This window comes from Euprymna scolopes, chromosome 40 (genome assembly GCF_053919585.1).
Source record: "Euprymna scolopes isolate OS-2025 chromosome 40, ASM5391958v1, whole genome shotgun sequence".
Taxonomy (NCBI): domain Eukaryota; kingdom Metazoa; phylum Mollusca; class Cephalopoda; order Sepiida; family Sepiolidae; genus Euprymna; species Euprymna scolopes.
The window spans coordinates 35,776,130-35,790,022 of NC_136521.1; positions in this window are offsets into that span (position 1 = coordinate 35,776,130).

A 13,893-nucleotide genomic window follows, 5' to 3' on the forward strand; every position below is an offset into this window, starting at 1 on the left:
TACTTTTCATACAGGCCCAGAGATGCAACACTGTAAAGATGGGACAGAGACTGGAGCTTGACTGATAGTGCGAAAGCTATTATGTTTGAGTCTCCTTTTTGGACCCTGTCTTAGAGTGAGTAGTAGATGCCCCAGCTCATATATCACAACAATACTCTATGCATGGGCGAATTATAGCCTTGTAAATGTATAGCATACTTTATTGTGTGAGTAATTTGCTAGCCTTTTTGCGGCAGCCTTGGCACTGTCCTCAATAGTAACACACCATTAAAGAAGTATATCTATTGGTTGTATTTTTGCTAAATATTGAGCTTGTTATGAAACAAATGAAACAAATTTCAGCTACAATTTGTTCCATTTGTCTCACCTATAAATGCAATCAACCTGACCTATATAAATTTAATTAATATTTTCAAAATCTAAGTAATAAAAATGTCTACTGTTTAAAAGCACCGTTAATTTGGAATGTAAAATTCACAATTTAACCGTTTGAAGACCAAAAAGAGTGCAGAAATTTTTTTCAATAAAAACATTTTTGGTCCCCCCCCCCAACAAAAGGAGGGTGGACTTGTAAATTCACCCTCGTCCGTTCGTCCGTTCATTCGTCCGCACTTTTCTCAATAACTACGCATTGGAATTTTTTTGAAATTTTGCACCAGTATAAAACATGATATGAGTAAAAAAGTAACAGAACTGATTTTCCGGGGAAACTCTGGTTGCCCCCCCCCCGATGCCTTTCGGGTTAAAATGGTTAAAATTATTAAAAAAAAATTGATGCCTTGGATTTTTATAAAACTTTCTGAAAAGTTGTAACTAACTGATTTCTATATAATTTTATTTGTCTATACTTCGCGATAACTCTTGGGTGTGCCCCAGTGGCTCTTTCATGGCTAATAAAAACACTCCATTTTTGGGACTATTTTAGCATATTTGTCCAAAATTTTCTGCGTATGTCTATTTAGTAGTTCTGCATGGTACTGAACTCAAATTTAAATATGTTAAAGCCTTCGGGACTTTTGAGGCTAAATGGGAGGGGGATGGCAAATGATGGACTTAGTCATTTTTTTTTTTTTTTTTTTTTATGGTGTAGAACTCAAATTTACATATGATAAGGCCTAAAACTGCACTCTTTGTTCATTTTTACCAGAATTTGATGTCCTCTGGGGGACTTTGGAGGCTAAATGGGGTGGGGCAAATGCTGAACTTAGTCATTATTTTATGCCTCGTTCGCCGTGCACTTACGGGGGACCATGCATGCTTCACTTGTTTTTATTTATTTAATTAAATTCGATATTTCGATTCATAACAGAATCTTAACTAGGAAATGAAGTTTTTCCTTTTTTTTTACGCACCATGATGAGGATAGTGGTGTTTGACACGTTTTCCTATAGATGTTGGTGAAGTGTAATGTTCAAATGTCGGATATAGTAGAAAACGCCGGTCGAGCGTGAATTTGGTAAGTAATAAAAAATCTACTGTTTATAAGCACTGTTGAGATGGAATGAAAAATTCAAAATTTAACCGTATAAAGATGAAAACAAAAATATATATGTTTATTAATTGAAAAAAAAATCTGCACATGTGTCTTTAAATGACTTCTTTACGGATTTTCTAGAATTTCTATTGATTTTCTATAATTTCATTGTCATTCTTCAACATCATCATCTTTTATTATATATTTGAGCCCTACGCCAGTAACTAGCGATTAAGTTAACTCGTGTAAATTCTGACAAGGGGAACATTAGTGTACGTCAAGATAACCCAGATCTGTAAAACAGACGTTTCTCAGTTATACCGAAAGAAAGAACACAAGGTAGGGTCAACAGGTCAAACGCGCTAAAAAAAAAAGCAGGTATCGAACGATACGACGATACGAGATGACGTCACGTTTTCGAACAAGAGAAAGGTTTTTTACAAGGCAGTCTCTCGTTGGAAGTTAAACGAACGGGACACGCCCATGGTGTAGAAACCGAATCTAAGCGATTATTACTTGTCCATCGTATTCTTATTAGTAATTAGTGATTAGTGAGATAAGATAAAAATACTTAATGGGTTACGTGAACGCTTTCTCTCCATGAGTAAATTTCTAAATCAAACGTTTTTAAAGTTTCCCTTTTGTCGTTCCTGAATGAAAAGTTTATTTCTACTGAGTTAAAAAAGACGATCAGCGTCCATACATGGAAAGACCCCGAGAAGTAGCGACGATCAAGGTAACAGAAAGACCAGCACTGTAAACAGAATCAGAAGGTAGGCACGGATTTCAATGTGGAAGATACCAGCATCCGTTCTCAATTGAAAAAAGTTTGCTAAATTGTATAATATTGGAAAATTAATGCCGCTTGAACCTCTATCATAATACAGCTGGACCTTATAAACAAATCATTTAAAATTCCCCAAGAATGAGCATGTCGTTCAGCAATGCGACACTACCCACCTCCTCCCGCTTTTCGCCCAAATAATTGAGTCCATAATTAACCAAAATCTAATCGATCACCTTACAGCTGCTAAACTTCTGACCGACCAACAATATGGATTAAGGCAAACCCGTTCTACAGCACTGTAATCTCTGAACGTATATACCGCTAGACAGGCAAGACTTTGCTGATCCAGAGAGAACATAAATTCATTGAAATTAACCTCACATTTTTAATACTTATGCAGAGAATGGCCCGCTTCTTCTTGGAAGTTGCGTCGGTATATTTCGGTAGCTTACGTTACCCGCCGGAATATGCCGAGCGCTGATCAAAGTTTTAAACGCTAGAAAAAAAAACCCCGTCATGATAGATAATATATACAGTATAATAATTACAATGAAGAAATTGGAAATACAATAAAAAATAAACCTACGGTAAGTTTCTTGAATAAATATCTTTTTTTATAAAATAATGTCTACTAACAAATGTCTTTTTTTTACTGATATTTTTGTCTACTTTTTCTGTTAAGATTAAATGATAGTCTATTTTTCTTTTGAAGAATTTATTAACCGTCGTCTGCTGAGAATTTTCATTGGCTACTATACACACACACACACCGCATTTGTATTGTCGTCTGGTGGAGCGATTTTTTATTGGCTGAGCGTTTCTCCATAGTGGCTTACGTAAGAATATGCGTACTCAACATTCACGAAAAAGCGGGTCAGTACCCAATTTTTTAAAAATCTTAGTGTTTTCGAATCAGTCCGGGCTTATATCAGTAGAGCTACGTCCTCGACAATCAGTCTCGGTGACTTTGTTGCATCGAGCTGATATGTCTCTGTTCAGGTCTAGGTGGGTCACCTTCCCAGGCTTTACCTTCTCTTTGAGAAGACGTTAGTTTTTTTTGCTATTTATGCTATGAACCCTTACTACGAATACCGAAGAGACGGTTCAATCATTTTTTGTAGGACAGAATATGTGACCATCTATTTTTGTCCAATTCCACTACAGATTGGAGGTCTTCCTCTAGTGCTTCTGCAATTTCTTTAGATATGTGTTCATTTATTTTCCCCTCGTGCCTGTGGTGTCATCAGCAAATATACCTATCTCAGAGACAATTTTTTCAGGGAGATCATTTATGAATCTTAGGAATAATAAAGGTCCAAGGATAGAGACATTAGGCACACTCGCATTTATATCATATTGTTTAGATGTACGACCGCCGAGGACAACCTGGATTCTTCTCTTATTTAAGAATGATTTAATTATGCTGTTGTATAAGGATACATATTAACAGACATGTATAATTGGAACTCAGAACAGATGACGATTATAATGAGGGAGACATTTATAAAGGTTCTTTGAACATCATGACGACTATGATGATAAATATGGAGGGCGACATTTATATCAGACTGGGATCACTCTTGGAGGTTTCATATTAAGACACACTAGATATTGATACAACAGTTCTTAACACATATAGAGGGGAGGAGATACTTCACTTATGAAGGCGGAGGTACATTACACTTGGAAAGGTTGTACAAAGTTCGTTACAAGATGATGATAAAAACACATTCATATTTTCTGTTGTAAGGAATGACGATACGAGACAAACAGTTACAAACATAGTTGGTTTCTTTATTCTTCTCCAACCGACTGATTGGTGACGTCAGGAATTCAAACTTTAATTTACATGGTCTATTTTCCCCCCTTCGCTTCTAAGAGGCTCTCCTCTCCAACTGACTCTAACTCATCAACTGTAACTCATCAACTCTAGCGCATCAACTGACTTCTAACTTCGAACCCTTAGATTCCTATATTGAGAAATCTCCTTTGTTTATGACGTCAGAAGTGTGTTTTTCAAACGTGACTAATTTTCACGTGGCTTTACGTGTTTGTCCAAGCACACTTTTGGCAATAAAAGAATCCTCAATTCTAATTCTAACCTATTTTTAACAATATATTTTTTATTTGCATTGCTCATATTTTTAACTGACATATTTAACATTCAGATTTCTAAAAGAATGGACAATCGACTCTTTTTCCGACATAAGCAATATTTAACTATTTCTAATAGAATTAACAATGGACTTAATTTTCAACATTCTATTTTTCCATTATCTTTAACACTTATTTACAGGGTTCGATTCTAGCTTTATCCTAATATCATTTTCACTTATCTAGTATGTCTTCTTACTTACATGAGACGGGACAGTCCTTTCATGTAACAATATTAAGTATTCGTCCATTGATACAGTATGATCTGATTTCCTGAGAAGGCCATCGTGCCATATCCTGTCAAAATCCCTAGATATATCTAGGGCTACCGTTCTAGTCTCTCCTGCTTTGTCCAGCGTATGGTATATACGTTCAGAGATTACAGTTAGGATATCTGCTGTAGAACAGGTTTACCTACATCCATATTGTTGGTCGGTCAGAAGTTTAGCAACTGTAAGATGATGGATTAGAGCTTGGTTAATTATGGATTTAAATATTTTGGCGAAAAGTGGGAGGAGACTAACGAGGCGATAATTTACTGGGTCAGTTCTTTCGCCAGACTTCTCATAAACTGGTACCACAGAAGCAGTTATAAGGTACTCACAAAAACTGCTACACCACCAATCAAAATGGTGTGAAGGCTCCTACAGAAGCAGTTTTTCAACAATCAGGAAAGCAAGATTCATTAAAGCATTTGTTGTAAAGTTTGGAGAGGACTGGAGCAACCTTAGCGGAGCATTTTTTAAATAGCAGAGCCGGGATTAGATCGGGTCAACATGCTTTTGATGTGTCTAAATTTTTTATGATATCATGCACCTGAAAGGGGGTGATTTTCATTTCTGCTAAACAGTAACAAGATGTAAGATGGTCCAAAGTCTCAAAGTTTACCCGTCTCACTGAATCATGGTATATCTCTGGAATATGTAATGCATTTTTCTAAATGAGATAATTTGTATATTAACTTTCGTATCTGTACGATCGAATAATAAACTATACATACAATTGATTATTATTTAAAAAAAAAACATGGTTGACGAAACCAAAACACGTTACCTTCGTGGGTTAAATAAAGGTTTCCGTTTTCAGTTCTGTGCAGATTCCGGAATTTCGACAGGATACACCTGAAGAAGGTCGTAGGTTACATCGGCCGAAACTTTGTGAGAACAATACTGAAGATGAGAAAAATAATACAAATTAAAAATCGTCATCTAAAAAAATAAAAATAATAATATAATCTTTTACTTTTTTGCTTCTTTCTTGGAATTATCCTTCTCCAATTCTTATCTTCATCATCTTTCAACTTTCTCCATCTTTATTTTTCATTCTTATTTTTCTATCACGTTTACTTCCCAATCTTTCACCATCATTTCTTCTTCTTCTTCTTCTTCTTCTTCTTCTTCTTCTTCTTCTTCTTCTTCTTCTTCTTCTTCTTCTTCTATCAAAACATTTCACCATCGCCCCGCCCGGTCTTCTAACGTCTTACCCCTTTGCTTTATATGCCAACAATATTTTTGCCGCATCGTCTTCGTCGTCGACACCCCGAATTACCGTTGGGTCAGTGAACACGTTATCTCCAACGGGCCAGGAAGGCGCGCGAGGCAGACACCGTGTAAAAATTGGATAGGCGCTGGCGACACCCCGCGGTAGCAGATAAAATACGTTTTCTTCAATAGTTAAAAGTTAGAGAGAGAGAGAGAGAGAGAGAGAGAGAGAGAGAGAGAGAGAGAGTTACTCGTAGAAGGCAACGTGAAGAGAAATATCAGAAAAAGATATATATATATATATATATATATATACACACGCATCTACATACGCGTAAGCACACACACGCACACATATTCATTACACACACACATATTAAAATATAATTATCCACGAACACGAACGTGTTTCGTCATTTATTCGACTCATCAGCGCGGCGTAATGGCTTAAACTAGTGATATTCGAAACCAAAACCTCAGTCTGAATCTTGAAACCTTACCACTGAACTAACCGGTTATGCGTCTAGTTACCGCATCGTAAAATCCGTTATTTGAAACATTAATTTAAAACAATAAACATTTCGATATTACGTTTCTGAATTTTTGAGATGAGGATTAGTTATTCGTATTTTTTGAATTTTTCGGATATCAACTCTCATCTCGATTATTATTTAGACAACGTTTCGGTCGATGCAACCTCCGACCTTCTTCGGGTGTATCTTGTCGAAATTGTGAATATTTCTCTCGAACTCGGGAATCTTTACGGAATTTCGAACGAAACTATTCATTTAATCCACAAGGGTAGCATGCTACCATCCCATCAGAATTTCAAAGAATACAATTGCAAATTAATTAAGACTTCTAGCTAATAAAGGCTAACAAAACGAGAACATGTCATTCCCAATTGAATTAAAGGTTAAGTTCGAAATTCCATACAGATTTCTGAAGTCGACAAGATACACCTGAAAAAGGTGGTAGGTTATGTCGGTCGAAACGTTGTGAAAATTACACTCGAGGTTATAATAGTAGTCCGAAGAATCCAAATAATATGAATTTTAATAACAAATCTGTTTTAAATACGAAAGAAAATCGTTCTCAATTTTTTGTATAGATAAAAATTAAGATTTTAGTAATTTGGAAATAAATTTATTTATTTTATTTTATTTGAGAATGATGTTATAGTTTGCTTGAAGCATTGTGTGTAGTGTGAAAGAAGTTGTGGTTGAAGGCTATATCAATGCGGTTCGTAGGAAACACCGTGGACACGGGTTAGTATGCCCGTCTATCTATCTATCTATCTATCTATTATATAAAAGTCACTTAGTGTACGTGTGTGAGTTCCTTCCTCATAGGTTCCGAAACGGCTGAGCCTATCTTTTGCAAATTTCACACAAAGGTAATTTATATGTCCAGCAGTGTTCTTAGATATGTTTTGTGCAGAAATTCATCCGATAAGTATCGAAAATAAAAAAATCCGATCTTTAAAATAGTCGTTCGAAATTTGTCAAAATGCATCTCCTCCGAGATGCAAGGTGGCAGAGCGGCGCGAGACAGATCAAATAGTTGTATTTTTTGGCCCGTTCTTTTATGGGTTTTAGCCGGTAAAAATAACTGCTACGAGTCAAAATTGAAAAAAAAATATTGGAACTTGGCAGGCGTACGTCGATTTTAGATGCACTTGTACGCATGCGCAAATTTGTCCGTTAAAGTCGATTTAATTTTAACTATTTAATATGCGTCTGCCGATAGCTAAAACGGTAACGACTTAAGCTGCAAGGTTAAATGTTTTGGTTTCGTTTCTAGTTTACGGCACTGAAATTTTACTTTCGAAATCATTACTATATATATTGGATACATTATAATAATCAATAGAGAATTGACTCTATAATAATAATAATAATAATAATAAATACGATATCATATATAAGAGTATTTTATGACTGGGTTACGCCGGGCGGCTGAGCATAAAACTATTTTATGAATAATAAAAGTACGGCTGGCTTGTACATAATTTCAAAAACAATCCAAATAAACAAAGGGAGATAATTCAATTATCAAAACATGCTAGATATATGTTGTGATGCAATTCTGAATTTTTGAGATCAGATGTGAATGTTTGCGTTATCTTTATTAATCGGACTACTATTCTCATCTTGAGTGTTATTAGCACAACGTTTCGGTCGCTGCAACCTACGACCTTCTTCGGGTGTTGAAAACATGCTTCTTTTTCTCTACTAAGGAAAAGAGGGTTTGCTCTGCATTACAAGAAATTCGAATCGTGGGTTTGAGGGTGGGTCCGTAGATCATAAAGAAAGTTCAGTCTTAAGGGGTCACTAAGATATTTTTTAAAGGCTTTCCTATGACTCAATTTTTCGGGATATCTGTACCAATTTTTAATATTAGTGAAAAAATGTTTTACGAAACAGAGGATCGATACCCACGCGTATTTTTGTTTTAAAAAAACAAAACAAAACACAATGCAAGGGGAGGCAACTCCAAGAAAAACGAGTTTTTCTGTGAAATTACCTCTGTTAATTAGTTAAAAAGATTTTCTTCAGATAAATATTTTCGTGTTATGGTGTTAGTTGGTCTGCTTATTTCGGGGATAAAAATACTCAGACGCAATAAAGAGAGTCAAGACTAAGCATCATGGCAGTTATTGATAGCAAAGGTTTCGACTTAGTCTATAACTTACGTAATCAGTCCAATCTATTTCATCGTTTACATGATATATCCGACCAACTTTTGTTACGACTTCATTATGTCTGACATCATAAGAAAACTAGAAGTGAGAGCTATTGTTTATTAATAGGCTAGCGTGTGTGTTATTTATTGTGTGTGTACCGGTTACATCTGAGTGACTGTCGTTTAATTGTTACGGATTTCCATTTTTTGTAATAAATAACTTTACCAAGAATTCTTCATAAATTTTGGTTTCAATTTCGATCTTGATTATAGCTGATGGCACTTTGTTTTTTATAAATAATTTTACCAAGAATTCTTCATAAGTTTTGGTTTCGGTTTTGATTATAGCTGAAGGAAGTAAAGTTATATATATATATATATATATATATATATAAGTTTTCATTGTTTGTTTTTGTTTTACGGCATATCAACCCCTTTTCAGGTTATTGTATGCCGAATCCAGTGATTTTGTAGAACAAATTTTAATAGAGTATATTTGTTTTTTTTTTAAGTCAGTTTCTATTTAACCCATAGTTGGGACCCTAACAGGTACTACCACCCCGGGTCAGAGTGGACCTGGGAGCAACGGCAATTAAAGGGTGGCTCCACACTCCTCAAAGCCCGCAAGCTGGGGGATCACCATTGGATATAGTTTAAGGACCAAGTTTACATTCGATTTCGATTCAAACTAATGTACCCAAGTCATATGGATATATATATATATATATATATATATATATATATATATATTATTTGTGAAATCGCAACTTTATAATATATAAAAACGGATAGAAAATTATCTCTATAATAATATATATGCAATCTGCAAGAATTAAAATATTATATTTAAGCGTACTTTACGACCGGGATACGCTGGGCGTCCCTGCTAGCTGCAGTTTTAACAAAAGAGCTACAATAATATCAGAGCGTCTACATTTACGCTGAACATCTACAGAATGCCAACATCAATATATTACATATGAATGAGTCCCCGGTGGAATTTCCACAGGTCCCGCTAAATACTATTATTATTTACCAAAGGCTTCGGCCAATTTTATAGCTTGGTTCACTAGACAAAGAAATCACGGAGAAAGATGTTGACTTTATTAACGGTGACATTAATATGACGTTTTCTGCAAACCTTATTCTTCTTTACCATTATTTTCACGGCAAGTGTTTGTCTGATCACCATTCAATGGTCTCCTCTTGCCAATCTTTCACAAAAGGTACTCGTTACAACCACTACCAATATGTCCCCCTACTCTCTATCAGTGCTTAAATCTAGACGTAATTTCCACGAATAAAGCTTCTTTCTTAGAACTGCGCGCCTGTGGAACTCTGTTCCACTGACCTGCTTTCCAGCTGACTACAACATGGTCGTTTCAAGCCCAATGTGAACGAGATCTTGCTATCCCGTCACTTTAAATAGTCCAATTCTGCCACATTCATACCAAAACAATGAATGATCTGTTGTCTCAGTGATCACTTTACACTCATTAACGCTTATCCTTGAGTAGCCTCCAAGTCTTGATAAGTGGTGACTCCCTTGTAAAAAAAGGACTGATTTTTCATTCCAACTATTTGAAACATTTTTTTACTTCTGAATTTTTGAGATGAGGATTACTTATTCATATTATTTGGATTCTTCGGACTATTGTTCTCACCTTGAGTGTGATTTTCACAACGTTTCAGCCGATGTAACCTCCGACCTTCTTCAGGTGTATCTTGTCGATTCGGGAATGCTTCTGCCGAACTTGGGAATTTGGACGGAATTTCAAACGGAACTCTTTATTTACTTCACGAGCGTAGAATGCTCTTGTTCCGTCAGCCATGATTGGATAGAGGTCCTAAGTAATTCACAATTGTATTTTTCGGTCGCGCAAACTGAGAATTGAACCTTTAACCTCCTACGGGAGAATATCACTTTTATAATTGATTTTTCCATGTACTCTAACCACTTCGTCTGGAGTCCGAGTGACAAGTTTCCCCAAATTATTGCCTTTTTGAATTTGCATCATCGCCAACAGCTGCTTGCAATTGACTGCTCGCCAGCAATTACCATTGGTAATAACTGGAATTTTGGTGTCAATAAGCCCCAATTTTCTTCTTACTCATCAAGTGGAGGTCTGGTTAGTGTTTTCTCTCCTCGGTCTTAACATTTTCTCGACCAATCTGTACTATTACTATTACTATTATTATCTGTACTGGTATGGTGTCAGTTGTTTTACGATCATGAAGTTTCAGTTTTCTTGATTATATGTGGTGTTTTTCCATCATTCCGTTTCACTTCCATTGTAGTTTCTATACGGCAATATGATGCTTGTAGTTCATGTGTATTCGTCTTCACATTCAAGGATTTTCCTTAATATTTCAGCCGTTTTCTTTATTGCTATCTATTATATCTTTTTAACCATCTCCTCATTCCAATTTCTCCCATTCTTTTTCGAAGTTTTTCGGGATTGTTCCTAGTGCTCCTACAAGTATTGGCGTTGTCTTGTTTTTCTTCATACTCCATATGCCTTTTAGCTGTCTAACCAGTTCAGTGTATTTGTTTCACTTAACCGACTCCTTGATAGTTTTTTCTACCTTGCCATGCCTTATATTCTTTTAATGCTAGCTTGCTGCATTCACTATTATGTGGATTATTGTTTCGTCCCTTGTCCATAGACTCAGTATTAGTCTTGTCGATCTTTGCTTTACTATAATTGGTTCTAATCGCGTTATTCCTATGCGACTGTTATTAGTGATTACGTTTCTCTGTTTAGATGTTCTTTTCACAGCCATGTCTAAGTGTTTTGGTGATTCTTATCTTTTGTCGTCCTTATGAATCATCCGTGTAGCTTTTTTTCTCTTCCCATTTTCCTTTCTCGTCTTATCTCTTGCCTCTCTGTTCTCTGTCTTGCTCATTTTTATAGTGTCTTAGGGTGCAGTGATTAGCCTTTCTGTCTTCTGCGTTATGTAGTTTTCTAATACTTTTTGCGTGTCATTCACACAGTCTTCTACACTTATCAGCCATATTCTTCTGTCTTTCCTTTTCACATAAAATTTGTCTGCATACGCCTTTGGTCATAATGTATATGGTCATAAGTTTTCTAGTCTTCTAGTCGAGGTGCTTCAGTTCGTGTTTGGTCTATGAACAGTCCAGATTATCTTACTAGTAATACTGCCCATGTCATGTGTGTATTGTTTTATGAGGCACCATCTATATAGCTTAGTTTATTATTATTATTATTATTATTATTATTATTATTATTATTATTATTATTATTATTATTATTATCATCATCATCTGCAACGTTTTTGTCTTTTTACAATAAAATAGATCATTCCATTAATGGACCAAATCTTTATAATTGGGATAAAAATATAAGCAGTCTTTCATATAGGAAAGATGGATAATAGTTAACAGAGCCCCCATCCCAATGTATAAGAATGATTTTTAAATAACATTATTATGTAGAAACTCATCCTTGATATGGCAACAAGCTTTGTTAACTAATCTATTCATACACTTCCTTCTTATTTTGCATACAAATCATCGACGCCTTTGTTCATGAAAATCAATTACAAGGAAAACATCCGAGAAAACTTTTTAGAAAGATATGCTCTTGTGCTGAGAATACAGCATAATCAGGTTGACAGATCGAAGTTAAGCAACATTGAACCTGGTCAGTAACTAAATGGGTAATCCTTTGGGATTTTTTAGTTGCTGTGTGTGCTCTCCGCTTAGCTCGGCATTGTTTCCAGTCGTCCTTGACTTCTCCTCGTCGTCGTCGTCGTCATCATCATCATCATCATGACGGGCTCCTTGCCCGGTCGAATGTGAGCATTCCTCTCTAGAGTTTCCTGTCTTCCATCAGCTGCCTCAGATCTTCAGGTTCACAATTGGCGTCGTGTGCTATTTTGCTGGATGTACGTGGATCTAGGTCGTCCTTTGTTAGCGCGTCCGTGTCGTGGAGTCCATAGGAATACATCACTCACCAATTCACGCTTGCTCCTCAGACAGTGACCAGCAAATCGTAGGCATCTCTCCCCTGATGGTATTAGATATGGCAGCTAGGTTGCCATAAAAGTTGCTGCTTCGTGGGATGATTTTGCAAGATATGTCCTTGCCACTGGACGCAAGCAATACCGATTCAGGAGAGGTGTGGTCGGGGATTGCTCAACCCTTGTCCCACAATTACAAGCGCAGCTGCCCTTACATAGGATATCCTTTATCTATCGAGACTGAAGGAGGCATGGATTTTTTAATATACGCCCTCCCTCCCCAAGTGTATTTCTACTTTTTTATATGTGGACATTACACGGGAGCTTACCGTTATTTGAAACATTTTTAAAAAGCGTTAAATCTCTAATTAAAATATTGAGAAATTCTTAAAGAATCGGAATCGTGAATTTAGAACAGAATCGGTAATTGTGTCGGAATCGTAAAAACTTTTGGAATCGTACCATCACTAATTTTATTTAAATAAACTTTAATAGGTTATTAATGTAGTTCGCTTAAACGCTGTTTAGTGTGGTTTGCATCTGAAAATAATTTATAGAAGGCAATACGAATGCAGAGGCGTAAGGGATAAACACGAACTGAAGTAAATAAAGTCGAGTGAGTTTAAAGTTTTCACTAACACTGAATGCGCGAAAACAAACATGTCGACCAGTGAAAACAATACTGAATATAGACCCGAATACACCTAAAAAGCAACTTTTTAAAGATAAGTCTTTAGTTTGCACTCTAATGCATATTGACCATTAATTATTGCCCCTTTGAGTGATAAATGAAAAATCCTTTATGTAAAAGTGGGCGTGTTCTTGTTCAGTGTTTTCCAATATGGGGGATCAATTCATTGTATTAAAAACTGTGCACACATATAAATATACCAAAGAGTTTTCCTGTTAATTTTCCTGTCAATTTAAAAATTGTAAATGTCGGGTGAAGGCATTAACAACAACAACAACAACAGCAGCAACAACAAAAACAATTTGACAAAACTTGAACATAACCATAAATATGTATATAAAATATTCGAAAAAGAAGCAAATTTCAAGCGAAAAAAAAGGCCAAACTGCTAAAATCACGAAATTTGCCTAAAAACGTTGAGTGGTTCTAAACTGGGTGATCGGTTTACTAGAACGTTGCATTAGAAACTGAGCACCCCTACAAATATTTAAAGATTAAGTTTTTTAAATTTTTTTTTTTTTGATAATTTGGTAGATTAGGGTCCATTCGGTGATAATCCACTGAGAAAATTAAACAAATGACGAAAAAAATATATAGGTGCGGTACCGCTTGTACACGTGCACTTATTAAAATT